A 16,598-nucleotide genomic window follows, 5' to 3' on the forward strand; every position below is an offset into this window, starting at 1 on the left:
CAGCCAATGGTCATCACAGAGCAGGAGGTCAACGGACTATTTAGGAAACTGAACAGCAGGAAGGCTTCTGGCCCGGACAGTGTCAGTCAAGCTACAATTAATTACTGCGCTTGCCACCTCTCCCGTGTTCACATATTCAACCAGTATGTAGAGCGATGCACTGTTCCTGCCTGTTACAAACCTTCAATCATTGTTAAAGTCCTGAAAAACAAAAGGTGTCCTGCCTGAATGAATGACCTGTAGCGCTCCTCGCTCTCATCATGGAAACCTTTGACCAACTGCAGTTCTCCTACAGAGCCAACGGGGACTGTTCAATGTCTAAACCATCACTGTCCTCCCCCTTCTCCCACTGCAGTTCTCCTACAGAGCCAACGGGGACTGTTCAATGTCTAAACCATCACTGTCCTCCCCCTTCTCCCACTGCAGTTCTCCTACAGAGCCAACGGGGACTGTTCAATGTCTAAACCATCACTGTCCTCCCCCTTCCCCTACTGCAGTTCTCCTACAGAGCCAACGGGGACTGTTCAATGTCTAAACCATCACTGTCCTCCCCCTTCTCCCACTGCAGTTCTCCTACAGAGCAAACAGGGACTGTTCAATGTCTAAACCATCACTGTCCTCCCCCTTCTCCCACTGCAGTTCCCCTAACAGAACTAACAGGTACTGTCCCATCTCTAAACCATCACTGACACATCCCTCTTCTCCCACTGCAGTTCCCCTAACAGAACTAACAGGTACTGTCCCATCTCTAAACCACACCTCCCTCCACCCACTGCAGTTCCTCTAACAGAACTAACAGGTACTGTCCCATCTCAAAACCACACTTCCCTCCACCCACTGCAGTTCCCCTAACAGAACTAACAGGTACTGTCCCATCTCTAAACCATCACTGACACCTCCCTCTTCTCCCACTGCAGTTCCCCTAACAGAACTAACAGGTACTGTGGAAGACGCTGTCAGCGTGGTCTTACACTACATCCTCAACTACCTGGACAACCCAGAGACATCTGCAAGGATGCTGTTCCCATCATGAAACCTTCTCAGCTCTATCTGTTGGTGGATCCCTGACTTCCTGACCAACAGGACGCAACGCGTGGATCTGGGAAAACCTCTTTCAGACTCTTTATCCCTCAGCAGCGGAGCGCTGCAAGGACGCGTGCTGTCAACTCTACTCACTCTGCACCAATGACTGTCTCTCCAGGAAGGAATCTATCAAACTACCGAAATCATAAACTGTCAATGTACACATATGACATGTTGTTGTTTGTTAGGAAACCTAAAACGTCAACTACAGGGCCACTTAAGTTGGTTAATGAATATACAGCGATTGATGGCTTCAGAATAAACTGTAAAAAAACTCAAGAGGTTATTCGGATAAATGATCTATGTACTGAAGACTGAGCGCTGCAAGGACACGTGCTTCAGCACTGAAGACCACATTTCTGATTTCAATTTTGTTTGGGCCCCAGAAGGTCTGAAATATCTTGGTATTTTCCTATCATCAAATATTAATTTCATGCTTGAAAAGAACTTGGAAATCTTTTAACTTTATGAGATTGTTCTCCCTCTTTTCCAACATTCAGAACAAGAATTGAAATATTGAAATAATACCATCGCCAGTGGCTCAAAATAATGGAACTAAGCATGTTACCTCAATGTACCGCAATCATTCATTAGTTAAATGATAATTACATTTATATGGAATTGAAAAGCAACCTCACCTTCCCTTGGAGAAACTAATGATACCAAAATATAAAGTAGGCACTTCCTGGAATAAAAACGTCTCATGTCTAAATACAGACTATATACTGGCTCTACCCACCAAACCTCCCCTCTTGTCATGTGTAACAGGACAGACTATATACTGGCTCTACCCACCAACACAACTCCCCTCTTGTCATGTGTAACAGGACAGACTATATACTGGCTCTACCCACCAACACAACTCCCCTCTTGTCATGTGTAACAGGACAGACTATATACTGGCTCTACCCACCAACACAACTCCACCTCTTGTCATGTGTAACAGGACAGACTATATACTGGCTCTACCCACCAAACCTCCCCTCTTGTCATGTGTAACAGGACAGGCTATATACTGGCTCTACCCACCAAACCTCCCCTCTTGTCATGTGTAACAGGACAGACTATATACTGGCTCTACCCACCAAACCTCCCCTCTTGTCATGTGTAACAGGACAGACTATATACTGGCTCTACCCACCAACACAACTCCCCTCTTGTCATGTGTAACAGGACAGACTATATACTGGCTCTACCCACCAACACAACTCCCCTCTTGTCATGTGTAACAGGACAGACTATATACTGGCTCTACCCACCAACACAACTCCCCTCTTGTCATGTGTAACAGGACAGACTATATACTGGCTCTACCCACCAACACAACTCCACCTCTTGTCATGTGTAACAGGACAGACTATATACTGGCTCTACCCACCAAACCTCCCCTCTTGTCATGTGTAACAGGACAGGCTATATACTGGCTCTACCCACCAAACCTCCCCTCTTGTCATGTGTAACAGGACAGACTATATACTGGCTCTACCCACCAAACCTCCCCTCTTGTCATGTGTAACAGGACAGACTATATACTGGCTCTACCCACCAACACAACTCCACCTCTTGTCATGTGTAACAGGACAGACTATATACTGGCTCTACCCACCAAACCTCCCCTCTTGTCATGTGTAACAGGGCAGACTATATACTGGCTCTACCCACCAACACAACTCCACCTCTTGTCATGTGTAACAGGACAGACTATATACTGGCTCTACCCACCAAACCTCCCCTCTTGTCATGTGTAACAGGACAGGCTATATACTGGCTCTACCCACCAACACAACTCCACCTCTTGTCATGTGTAACAGGACAGACTATATACTGGCTCTACCCACCAAACCTCCCCTCTTGTCATGTGTAACAGGACAGGCTATATACTGGCTCTACCCACCAAACCTCCCCTCTTGTCATGTGTAACAGGACAGACTATATACTGGCTCTACCCACCAACACAACTCCCCTCTTGTCATGTGTAACAGGACAGACTATATACTGGCTCTACCCACCAAACCTCCCCTCTTGTCATGTGTAACAGGACAGACTATATACTGGCTCTACCCACCAACACAACTCCACCTCTTGTCATGTGTAACAGGACAGACTATATACTGGCTCTACCCACCAAACCTCCCCTCTTGTCATGTGTAACAGGACAGACTATATACTGGCTCTACCCACCAAACCTCCCCTCTTGTCATGTGTAACAGGACAGGCTATATACTGGCTCTACCCACCAAACCCCCCCTCTTGTCATGTGTAACAGGACAGACTATATACTGGCTCTACCCACCAACACAACTCCACCTCTTGTCATGTGTAACAGGACAGACTATATACGGGCTCTACCCACCAAACCTCCCCTCTTGTCATGTGTAACAGGACAGACTATATACTGGCTCTACCCACCAAACCTCCCCTCTTGTCATGTGTAACAGGACAGACTATATACTGGCTCTACCCACCAAACCTCCCCTCTTGTCATGTGTAACAGGACAGACTATATACTGGCTCTACCCACCAAACCTCCCCTCTTGTCATGTGTAACAGGACAGACTATATACTGGCTCTACCCACCAAACCCCCCCTCTTGTCATGTGTAACAGGACAGACTATATACTGGCTCTACCCACCAACACAACTCCACCTCTTGTCATGTGTAACAGGACAGACTATATACTGGCTCTACCCACCAAACCTCCCCTCTTGTCATGTGTAACAGGACAGACTATATACTGGCTCTACCCACCAAACCTCCCCTCTTGTCATGTGTAACAGGACAGACTATATACTGGCTCTACCCACCAAACCCCCCCTCTTGTCATGTGTAACAGGACAGACTATATACTGGCTCTACCCACCAAACCTCCCCTCTTGTCATGTGTACAGGACAGACTATATACTGGCTCTACCCACCAAACCTCCCCTCTTGTCATGTGTAACAGGACAGACTATATACTGGCTCTACCCACCAAACCCCCCCTCAAACAGCATGCCTCTTAGATTGATATAATATGGAATACTTCCTGAATATCTGAAAGACCATCCAACAATATCTGTTTCCTGGAACGTTCTTAAAACAGTTTGGAAATAAATATGCAGTCTCCTTATGCACCTCTTTTCAAGCAACCATCTGGAGACATATACACATATTAATCAATCACAGACCGGTATTGGAGAGAGATTGGCTACAGATGGGAGTTTGGACCGTGTCTGTATTGTATAAAGATGGTAAAATGATGGACCTGAACTAACAACCATTTTAGATCATTTCAGATTGTACATGCAGTCTTGTCAGCAGATATAACTATTACTTGTAATAATGATTTAAACCAATTGGAAAGTTTCATAAAGGATGTCGATTCCAAAAGCCACCTGGCATCTAGGGTGAATAAATTCGTAAACAAAACAACAAGGGGACTACACCTTTCCTTGAGAGAGAAATTGGGTAAAGATTAGAAGATGACTGTACAATACATGTAATGGGAAAAGTTGTAGGGAAAGTGCTTTAAAACGTGCAGAGAGTCTAAAGCACATGGTTCAGTAGAATATCATTACAGTAGCTTACGAGACTCCCTCTAAAATGTACAAGGCAAAAATGACAACCGATAGCAAATGTTGAAGACGTAAATCAGATGATGTTGGTCAAGTGTCCAAATAGAAAATAGACTACACAAAATGCAGCCTTTATCTTGCTGAGAATTAACCTCCCAGAGACACACCAGATACTGAGAAGTAACCTCCCAGAGACACACCAGATACTGAGAATTAACCTCCCAGAGACACACCAGATACTCAGATACTGGGCATTAACCTCCCAGAGACTGAGATACTGGGAATTAACCTCCCAGAGACACACCAGATACTCAGATACTGGGAATTAACCTCCCAGAGACACACCAGATACTCAGATACTGGGAATTAACCTCCCAGAGACACACCAGATACTCAGATACTGGGAATTAACCTCCCAGAGACACACCAGATACTCAGATACTGGGAATTAACCTCACAGAGACACACCAGATACTCAGATACTGGGACTTAACCTCCCAGAGACACACCAGATACTCAGATACTGGGAATTAACCTCACAGAGACACACCAGATACTCAGATACTGGGAATTAACATCCCAGAAGACATTGTAGATAATGAGAATTAAACTCCCTGAAGATACAACTGATAACTGACTAGCTCAAAGCTGAATCCGACTGGGTCACTACTACAATGTAGCGATCGCTCTCCTCTTGTTCCACCAACAGCAACATGAAACCTGAGATCAGTAGTTCAGTTCACCTCTCTAACTCAACGACAGACTTCGCTGTGATGCAGTATGAGTCAGTGTTACAGGCTTTGCTGTGATGCAGTATGAGTCAGTGGTACAGGCTTTGCTGTGATGCAGTATGAGTCAGTGTTACAGGCTTCGCTGTGATGCAGTATGAGTCAGTGTTACAGACTTCGCTGTGATGCAGTATGAGTCAGTGTTACAGGCTTTGCTGTGATGCAGTATGAGTCAGTGTTACAGGCTTTGCTGTGATGCAGTATGAGTCAGTGGTACAGGCTTTGCTGTGATGCAGTATGAGTCAGTGTTACAGGCTTTGCTGTGATGCAGTATGAGTCAGTGGTACAGGCTTTGCTGTGATGCAGTATGAGTCAGTGTTACAGTCTTCGCTGTGATGCAGTATGAGTCAGTGTTACAGGCTTCGCTGTGATGCAGTATGAGTCAGTGTTACAGGCTTTGTTTTTTCCATTTAAAGTTTGAGGCTGGACGTTAGCACGTTAGCCAGGCTAGCACACGGGGCGCACCGATTGGTGTCACCTCGTTAGAACTTGAGACGAGAAGCAGGCTACCTGAGGGCAATACCAGAACCAATGGTCTATTGATTCTGTATCCTCACAACAAAATCTGCAGAGCTGTGATGGTTGTGTGCTCCAAATATTCAACGTTTTGTTGCTGGAAAGAATTCGGTAAAATAACTTTAGCAGAAAACCACAAAGTGTTGAATTTTTGCACTATTTTCTATTGCACCTTGCACCATAGAAGCATCAAAAATCATTATCAATCTCTTCCCAACTACTACTGCGATCTGAATGGCACAGCTGTCAACATCCTGGTCCTCAAATTAAACTGATATACTTTCCTATTTATGCTATTTTTGTTCCTCCACCAGTTGTGTTCCTTTATATTGGGCAGACATACCAGTTCTCTACCTCCTCCCGCTGTATGGCACAGCTGCCTTCTCCATTTTTTGGGGTAACGCTGTAATCAATTGGTTGTAATCTTGGACTGAGCAGACGTTCCCATACCTTTCCGATAGCTTCATGAAATGGCACAACTCTACCATTCCAATTTACAATGTAATAATAAAACAAAATACTATTTTCAACACATATTAACCATAGATACAGGTATTTTATCAATCAGCACATTTAAGTTCAGCCATAATATTTGTTGTATTTGGTGTTGTATATTTTCAGGGGTATGAAATTGACATTTTAACCAGCTCTGCAATGCTTGTTTGAAAAAGAGAGATACTTTGAACAAGGTTTAATTTTCAATTAATTGAGATTTTCTTAGTAATCTACTTGAGAATGATTTTTGGTTCAACTAAACCTTTTGTAAGTGAAGCTTTTAGAGAGAGGTTTAATGCTATTACTGTATATGTAATCATCCCTCCCAGTTCATATTCATTATATAGATAGGCACGCTTTATCTCGTCTGGTTTAGCATCCCAGATAAAGAAACATATTTTTGGCTTAAATTATTTTGTAAAATTAATAATCAGGAGTAGGCAGCGCCTTAAGCAATTGAGTAAACTGAGATATGACTAAGGAGTTAATCACAAACTTGTCTATTTTTTCTAGTTCTCTTTTGAAATGTATTGTGGAGAGCTCATTTTAATGTTTTATGATATGAATCCCAAGGGTTGTCTACTTCACCGTCAGCCCATTTTATAGGTAAACTGCAGTGTAAATATCCAATATGTCATATTGTTTTAGTTCAGAGAGGCCAGAAAAGTTATCTAGATCTTCAGAGACATTGGTTCTAAGGTTCTATGGTTCCAAGGTTCCAAGTTTCTAAAGTTCTGATGTTCTAAGGTTATAAGGTTATAAGGTTCTAGCTTGGGGACGTAATATAAAACATGAGTCATCGGCAGACATGGACACCTTTGTTTTTAAGCCTTGGATTTCTAATAGTCTACTGTTGTTATTGGATGTGATTTTAATAGCTAGCATTTCGATGGCGATAACAAATATATATGGTGACAGTGGACACCCTTGTTTAACTCCTCTTGACGGTTTAAAGCGTTTTGATAAGTAGCCACTATTTACTATTTTACACCTGGAGTTGCTATATGTAACTTTTACCAAATGAATAAGAGACTCAGCGAAATACAAAATAAATACAGGCATTTATATATAAACTCCGTTATGAATACGAGGTCTGGTGTCTTACATGTTTCATGTTATTGTTTTTATTTATTTTATTTATTTATTGTATTATTTCTAGTAGTTGTCTTATATTGTATCAAATGTATAGTAAAAAAAAAATCTGATCAGGATGAACAATACCTGGTAAAACCCTTTTAACCTCTTGTAAAAAATAACGTTCCCAAAGTAAACCGCCTATTTCTCAGGACCAGATGCTAGAATATGCATATAATTGACAGCTTAGGATAGAAAACACTCTAAAGTTTCCAAAACTGTCAAAATATTGTCTGTGAGTATAACAGAACTGATATTCTGACAACCGGCCGTCTGATTTGACACACTGAACTCTATCAGAGAAGTATCAACCCCTTTGAAGAGGGGGGTGACCGCGGCAGCTTTCCAATCTTTCAGAATCTCAGATGACACGAAAGAGAGGTTGAACAAGATAGTAATAGGGGTTACAACAATTTCGTCAGATAGTTTTAGAAAAAAGGGTCCAGATTGTCTAGCCCGGCTGATTTGCAGATTTCTCAGCTCTTTCGGAACATCAGCTGACTGGATTTGGGAGAAGGAGAAATGGGGAAGGCTTGGGTGAGTTGCTGTGGGGGGTGCCGTGCTGTTGACCGGGTTACGGGTAGCCAGGTGGAAAGCATGGCCAGCCGTAGAAAATGTATTATTGAAATTCTCAATTATAGTAGATTTATCGGTGGTGACAGAGTTTCCTATCCTCAGTGCAGTGCGCAGCTGGGAGGAGGTGCTCTTATTCTCCATGGACTTTACAATGTCCCAGAACTTTTTTTGAGTTTGTATTGCAGGAAGCACATTTCTGCTTGAAAAAGCTGGCCTTGGCTTTTCTAACTGCCTGTGTATATTGGTTCCTAGCTTCCCTGAAAAGTTGCATATCACAGGGGCTGTTCGATGCTAATGCAGAACGCTTTAGGATGTTTTTGTGTTGGTTAAGGGCAGTTTTGAAAATAGTGCCCCCTAGTTTCAAGAGGTTAAGGTCAGTCAGGTCTGGAGAGAACCAAGGGCTATATCTGTTCCTGGTTTAAAATGTCTTGAATGGGGCATGCTTAATTAAGATGGTGAAGAAGGCATTTAAAAAAATAATAATAATCAGGCATCCTCTACTGACGGGGTGAGGTCAATATCCTTCCAGGATACCCCGGCCAGGTCGATTAGAAAGGCCTGCTCGCTGAAGGTTTTCAGGGAGCGTTTGACAGTGATGAGTGGAGGGTCGTTTGACCGCTGACCCATTACGGATGCAGGCAATGAGGCAGTGATTGCTGAGATATTGGTTGAAAACAGCAGAGGTGTATTTAGAGGGCAAGTTGGTTAGAATGATATCTATGATATCTATGAGGGTGCTCATGTTTACAGCTTTGGGGTGGTACCTGGTAGGTTCATTGACAATTTGTGTGATATTGAGGGCATCAAGCTTAGATTGTAAAAAGAGAGCGCCTGGGGAATAGGAGTGGAGCTAGGGGCTACAGGGCCTGGATTAACTACATCACCAGAGAAATAGAGGTGGAGTAGGATAAGGGTACGGCTAAAAGCTATGAGAATTGGTCGCCTAGGATGTCTGGAACAGAGAGTAAAAGGAGCAGGTTTCTGGGGGCGATAAAATAGCTTCAAGGTATAATGTACAGACAAAGGTATGGTAGGATGTGAATACAGTGGAGGTAAACCTAGGCATTGAGTGATGATGAGAGAGATATTGTCTCTAGAAACATAATTGAAACCAGGTGATCGCATGTGTGGGTGGTGGAACTGAAAGGTTGGATAAGGTATAATGAGCAGGGCTAGAGGCTCTACAGTGAAATAAGCCAATAAACACTAATCGGAACAGCAATGGACAAGGCATATTGACATTAAGAAGAGGCATTATTAGTCGAGTGATCATAAGGGTCCAGTGAGTAGTGAGGTTGGTTGGGGTCACGGCGATTCAGACAGCTAGCCTGGCCATCGGTAGCAAGCTGGCAGAGGATGGAGGTCTGTTTTTAGCCACCTCGTACATTTCCGCCAGTAGATTAGTTGGGTTCCGTGTGGTAGAGGGGACCAATCCAATTGGCAAAATAAATATGGTTATAGTGACCCAAGAAAATTGTCAAATGGACCTATTCAGATGGCAGCCAATAAGACAGCTAACGATTAACGGGCAGTAGATGGGCCATCTTGGGTCATCATTGATAATTTGAGTATGTCGACCAAACATTAAGACATTTTTAAGAAATTTGAGGATTCTGGGTTCCCTGTTTATTCCCTTCTGGTTCTGGCAATTTCTGGAAAACCTGTGAATTTTAGGAAGGTCACCGTAACTTTGCAAGCCAACTAGCTACACATTTAGCACTTTTTCTTCTATCTAGACCCTAAAAGGGATCTTTGTCTGTTCACATAAGATGATCCTTTGTAGAACCCTTTTTGGTTCCAGGTAGAACCCTTTAAGTTCCAGTTAGAATCATTCCCACAGAGGGAGTCTGCATGGAACCCACAATGAGTTATCCCTTGTACCAAAAAGGGTTCATTTTTTCCTACAGTATGGGGAAAACAACATCTAAGAGTGTAGTTAGCATTTAACAATCCACATTCCGAGACCTAGAAGTGGTTGTTTCCTTTATGGGCTTTTGTGGGTAACAATGTTTTGTGGGTGGCACAGAGGGATGGAAGCAAAGCTTACCAGTAGTGTATTTCCTTCACCTCTCCTTCTCTAAGTCAAGGACAGCGCAGCGTGGGAGTTTTTCTGTTTTTCTGTACCCGTGTGACATCATGATTTATGAACACTTATCTGAGCAACATTGTTTGGCTTAATTACTCGACCCAACTCTTTCGGAGTTTCCCCCCTTGCAGCAATTTGCAATTACTGGGACGTTTAGTAAGTAATAGTAGTGAGTAATGACCCAGCAATTAATGGTGTTAAATTGATGAAACAAGACAAATAATGATTCCTTATAGCCAGAAGCTGGTTTCCTTCCAATTGGCATCAGAATTCATGCAAATATTATTAAATCCGCATTTGAACAATATGGGATGTGTTTTCATTAAATTGACTTGTTGGGGTTAAACAGATGTGTGTGATGATGTAGAGCGCATCAAAAATCACTTCAGCAGTTAAACTCCCATGTAATAAAAAAATAATAACTCAATTTAAATGGGTTTCCATTGCATTTTCAACTCAACTCTAAGATTTGTCACACACATTTGAGTTATATAGCGAATGTGCCCACTCTGCTGTTGGCAAATGCACTCTAGCCAACACCTGGCAGATACAGTCTACTATATGATGAGATGATTATATACAAAAGAGCGAGATCATTTTTTATTTGTCAAACAAATCAAATCCAAGATTATTTGGATGCATACTTACAGACTCTAACCAATAGGTAGAAAACCAGGTGTGTAAAACGGCAGCCAAGCGGCAATAATCATGTCACCGGAGTTTTATTGGAAAGGAGCATCAAGATCGCGACCCTGTGAAGTTCATCATCTACAGGCTAAGAAACTGCCTGAGTCGTAGTGGAAAAGGACAATTTGACTCCAAGTATTTTACTTCGATTTCATCATTTCATTTCATCCATGTTTGTTTATGAAGGTTTTTCAATCACCATTTCTCGCATAATTAATTTTCCAGACACAAAAAAGATCCCACCGTGTCTAACGTATTTTGTTTTGAAAACATGTTAAAAATAGTTCTCTAAATAGGTCTATATAACACACTGCTGCTGTTGTTAGAATCGTAATACACTAGAGGACTGTAGATGGAGAGACATGTAATTAGAGGACTGTAGATGGAGAGACATGTAATTAGAGGACTGTTGATACAGAGACATGTAATTAGAGGACTGTAGACATAGAGACATGTAATTAGAGGACTGTAGACATAGAGACATGTAATTAGAGGACTGTAGACATAGAGACATGTAATTAGAGGACTGCAGACATAGAGACATGTAATTAGAGGACTGTAGACATAGAGACATGTAATTAGAGGACTGTAGACATAGAGACATGTAATTAGAGGACTGTAGACGGAGAGACATGTAATTAGAGGACTGTTGATACAGAGACATGTAATTATAGGACTGTAGACGGAGAGACATGTAATTAGAGGACTGTAGACGGAGAGACATGTAATTAGAGGACTGTAGACGGAGAGACATGTAATTAGAGGACTGTAGATGGAGAGACATGTAATTAGAGGACTGTTGATACAGAGACATGTAATTAGAGGACTGTAGACATTGAGACATGTAATTAGAGGACTTTAGATGGAGAGACATGTAATTAGAGGACTGTAGATGGAGAGACATGTAATTATAGGACTGTAGACATAGAGACATGTAATTAGAGGACTGTAGACATAGAGACATGTAATTAGAGGACTGTAGATGGAGAGACATGTAATTATAGGACTGTAGACATAGAGACATGTAATTATAGGACTGTAGACATAGATACATGTAATTAGAGGACTGTAGATGGAGAGACATGTAATTAGAGGACTGTAGATGGAGAGACATGTAATTATAGGACTGTAGACATAGAGACATGTAATTAGAGGACTGTAGACGGAGAGACATGTAATTAGAGGACTGTTGATACAGAGACATGTAATTATAGGACTGTAGACGGAGAGACATGTAATTAGAGGACTGTAGACGGAGAGACATGTAATTAGAGGACTGTTGATACAGAGACATGTAATTAGAGGACTGTAGACATAGAGACATGTAATTAGAGGACTGTAGACATAGATACATGTAATTAGAGGACTGTAGACATAGAGACATGTAATTAGAGGACTGTAGACATAGAGACATGTAATTAGAGGACTGTAGACATAGAGACATGTAATTAGAGGACTGTAGACATAGAGACATGTAATCAGAGGACTGTAGACATAGAGACATGTAATTAGAGGACTGTAGACGGAGAGACATGTAATTAGAGGACTGTAGATGGAGATACATGTAATTAGAGGACTGTTGATACAGATACATGTAATTAGAGGACTGTTGATACAGAGACATGTAATTATAGGACTGTAGACGGAGAGACATGTAATTAGAGGACTGTAGACGGAGAGACATGTAATTAGAGGACTGTTGATACAGAGACATGTAATTAGAGGACTGTAGACATAGAGACATGTAATTAGAGGACTGTAGACATAGATACATGTAATTAGAGGACTGTAGACATAGAGACATGTAATTAGAGGACTGTAGACATAGAGACATGTAATTAGAGGACTGTAGACATAGAGACATGTAATTAGAGGACTGTAGACATAGAGACATGTAATCAGAGGACTGTAGACATAGAGACATGTAATTAGAGGACTGTAGACGGAGAGACATGTAATTAGAGGACTGTAGATGGAGATACATGTAATTAGAGGACTGTTGATACAGATACATGTAATTAGAGGACTGTTGATACAGAGACATGTAATTAGAGGACTGTAGACATAGATACATGTAATTAGAGGACTGTAGACATAGAGACATGTAATTAGAGGACTGTAGACATAGAGACATGTAATTAGAGGACTGTAGACATAGAGACATGTAATTAGAGGACTGTAGACATAGAGACATGTAATTAGAGGACTGTAGACGGAGAGACATGTAATTAGAGGACTGTAGACATAGAGACATGTAATTAGAGGACTGTAGATGGAGAGACATGTAATTAGAGGACTGTAGACATAGAGACATATAATTAGAGGACTGTAGACATAGAGACATGTAATTAGAGGACTGTAGACATAGATACATGTAATTAGAGGACTGTAGACATAGATGCATGTAATTAGAGGACTGTAGACATAGAGACATGTAATTAGAGTACTGGTGACATAGAGACATGTAATTTGAGGACTGTAGACATAGAGACATGTAATTAGAGGACTGTAGACATAGAGACATGTAATTAGAGGACTGTAGACATAGAGACATGTAATTAGAGGACTGTAGACATAGAGACATGTAATTAGAGGTTGATACAGAGACATGTAATTAGAGGTTGATACAGAGACATGTAATTAGAGGTTGATACAGAGATGCATAACTGTAGAAATAGAGATAAATAAATAGACATGTGTGATGTAAATGTAGACATAGACATACAGTGGCAAGAAGAAGTGTGTGAACCTTTTGGAATTACCTGGATTTCTGCATAAATTGGTCATAATGCCTGATCTTCATCTAAATCACAATAGACAAAGATGTTTCTTGTCTGTATTGAATAGATCATTTAAACTTTCACATTGTAGGTTGGGAAAAGTATGTGAACCCCATAGGCTAAATGACTTATCCAAAAAGCTAATTGGAGTAAGGAGTCAGCTAACCTTGAGTCAAATCAATGGGACAAGATTGAAGATGTTGGTTAGAGCTGCCCTGTCCTATAAGAAAACACACACACAATTTGAGTTTGCGATTCACAAGAAGCATTGCCTGATGTGAACTATAACTTGAAGAAAGGAGATCTCAGAAGTTCTAGAATTGTCGACTTGCATGAAGAAGGAAATGGTTACAAAAGTATCTCTAAAAGCCTTGATGTTCATCAGTCCACAGGAAGACAAATTGTCTGTAAATGGAGAAAGTTCAGCACTGTTGCTACTCTCCCTAGGAGTGGCCGTCCTGCAAAGATGACTGCAAGAGCACAGTGCAGAATGCTCAAAGAGGTGAAGAAGAATCCTAGTGTCAGCTAAAGTCTCACAGAAATCTACGGGACATGCTAACATCTCTGTTGACGAGTCTACTATATGTAAAACACTAAACAAAAATGGTGTTCATGGGAGGACCCCACGGACGAAGCCACTGCTGTCCAAAAAAAAAAAACATTGCTGCAGATCTGAAGATCGCAAAAGAGCTCCTGGATGTTCCAAAATATTCTGTAAACCGATGAAACTACAGTTCAGTTGTTTGGAAGGAGCACATAACACTATGTGTGGAGAAAATAAAGGCACAGAACAACAACATCAAAACCTCCCCACTCTAAAGTTGATGGAGCATTATGGTTTGGGGCTGGGACAGCTTGCTATCATTGATGAAAAAATTAATTCCCAAGTTTAACAAGACGTTTTGCAGGAGAATGTAAGGTTATCTGTCCGCCAATTGAAGTTCAACAGAAGTTGGGTGATGCAACATGACAACGAACCAAAACACAGAAGTAAATCAACAACAGAATGGCTTCGACAGAAGAATATACACCTTCTGGAGCGGCCCAGTCAGAGTCCTGACCTCAACCCGATTGAGATGTAGAGTCCTGACCTCAACCTGATGGAGATGCTGTGGCATGACCTCGAGAGAGCAGTTCACACCAGACATCCCAATTACATAGTTGAACTGAAACAGTTTTGTAAAGATGAATGGTCCAAAATTCCTCCTGACCGTTGTGCAGGTCTGAGCCACAACTACAGAAAACGTTTGGTTGAGTTTATTGCTGCCAAAGTAGGGTCAACCAGTTATTAAATCCAAAAGTTCACATACTTTTCCCACCCTGCACTGTGAATGTTTACACGGTGTGTTCAATAAAGACATGAACATGTATAATTGTTTGTGTGTATTTAGTTTAAGCTGACTGTGTTTGTCTATTGCTGTGACTTAGATGAAGATCAGATTATATTTCATGACAGATCTATGCAGAAATCAAATACTTTTTCTTGCCACTGTATATAACTAGAGATATAAAACTAGAGAACAGAGGAGACTGTGTGAATCAGGCATTCATGGTCAAATTGTGTCCAAAGATACCCCTTGGGCCAAGAAACACGTGCAATGGACATTAGGCCCGTGGAAATCTGTCCTTTGTTGTGATGAGTCCAAATTTGAGATTTGTTTGGTTTCAACCGCCATGTCTGACGCAGAGTAGGTGAATGGATGATCTCCGCATGTGTAGCTCCCACCGTCAATCACGGAGGAGGAGGTGTGATGGTGTGGGGGTGCTTGGTGTGGGAGGTGTGGGAGGTGTGATGGTGTGGGAGGAAAGACCTTGGACCATTGTTACTCTAACTTCCGCGACGCATATAAGGCCCTGCCCCGCCCCCCTTTCGGAAAAGCTGACCACGACTCCATTTTGTTGATCCCTGCCTACAGACAGAAACTAAAACAAGAGGCTCCCACGCTGAGGTCTGTCCAACGCTGGTCCGACCAAGCTGACTCCACACTCCAAGACTGCTTCCATCACGTGGACTGGGAGATGTTTCGTATTGCGTCAGATAACAACATTGACGAATACGCTGATTCGGTGTGCGAGTTCATTAGAACGTGCGTTGAAGATGTCGTTCCCATAGCAACGATTAAAACATTCCCTAACCAGAAACCGTGGATTGATGGCAGCATTCGTGTGAAACTGAAAGCGCGAACCACTGCTTTTAATCAGGGCAAGGTGTCTGGTAACATGACCGAATACAAACAGTGCAGCTATTCCCTCCGCAAGGCTATCAAACAAGCTAAGCGCCAGTACAGAGACAAAGTAGAATCTCAATTCAACGGCTCAGACACAAGAGGCATGTGGCAGGGTCTACAGTCAATCACGGACTACAGGAAGAAACCCAGCCCAGTCACGGACCAGGATGTCTTGCTCCCAGGCAGACTAAATAACTTTTTTGCCCGCTTTGAGGACAATACAGTGCCACTGACACGGCCTGCAACGAAAACATGCGGTCTCTCCTTCACTGCAGCCGAGGTGAGTAAGACATTTAAACGTGTTAACCCTCGCAAGGCTGCAGGCCCAGATGGCATCCCCAGCCGCGCCCTCAGAGCATGCGCAGACCAGCTGGCCGGTGTGTTTACGGACATATTCAATCAATCCCTATACCAGTCTGCTGTTCCCACATGCTTCAAGAGGGCCACCATTGTTCCTGTTCCCAAGAAAGCTAAGGTAACTGAGCTAAATGACTACCGCCCCGTAGCACTCACATCCGTCATCATGAAGTGCTTTGAGAGACTAGTCAAGGACCATATCACCTCCACCCTACCTGACACCCTAGACCCACTCCAATTTGCTTACCGCCCAAATAGGTCCACAGACGATGCAATCTCAACCACACTGCACACTGCCCTAACCCATCTGGAC

The 16,598-nt window shown here is 42.3% G+C and overlaps 1 protein-coding gene across 1 annotated transcript in view; it reads right to left on the minus strand.

Moving 5' to 3' along the window:
* LOC139372403 (CUB and sushi domain-containing protein 2-like) overlaps positions 1–16,598 on the minus strand; it is a 773,740-nt gene that overhangs the window by 380,306 nt on the left and 376,836 nt on the right. The gene's annotated exons all lie outside the window — the stretch shown is intronic.

Source organism: Oncorhynchus clarkii, chromosome 18 (assembly GCF_045791955.1).
Source record: "Oncorhynchus clarkii lewisi isolate Uvic-CL-2024 chromosome 18, UVic_Ocla_1.0, whole genome shotgun sequence".
NCBI classification, from domain to species: Eukaryota; Metazoa; Chordata; class Actinopteri; order Salmoniformes; family Salmonidae; genus Oncorhynchus; species Oncorhynchus clarkii.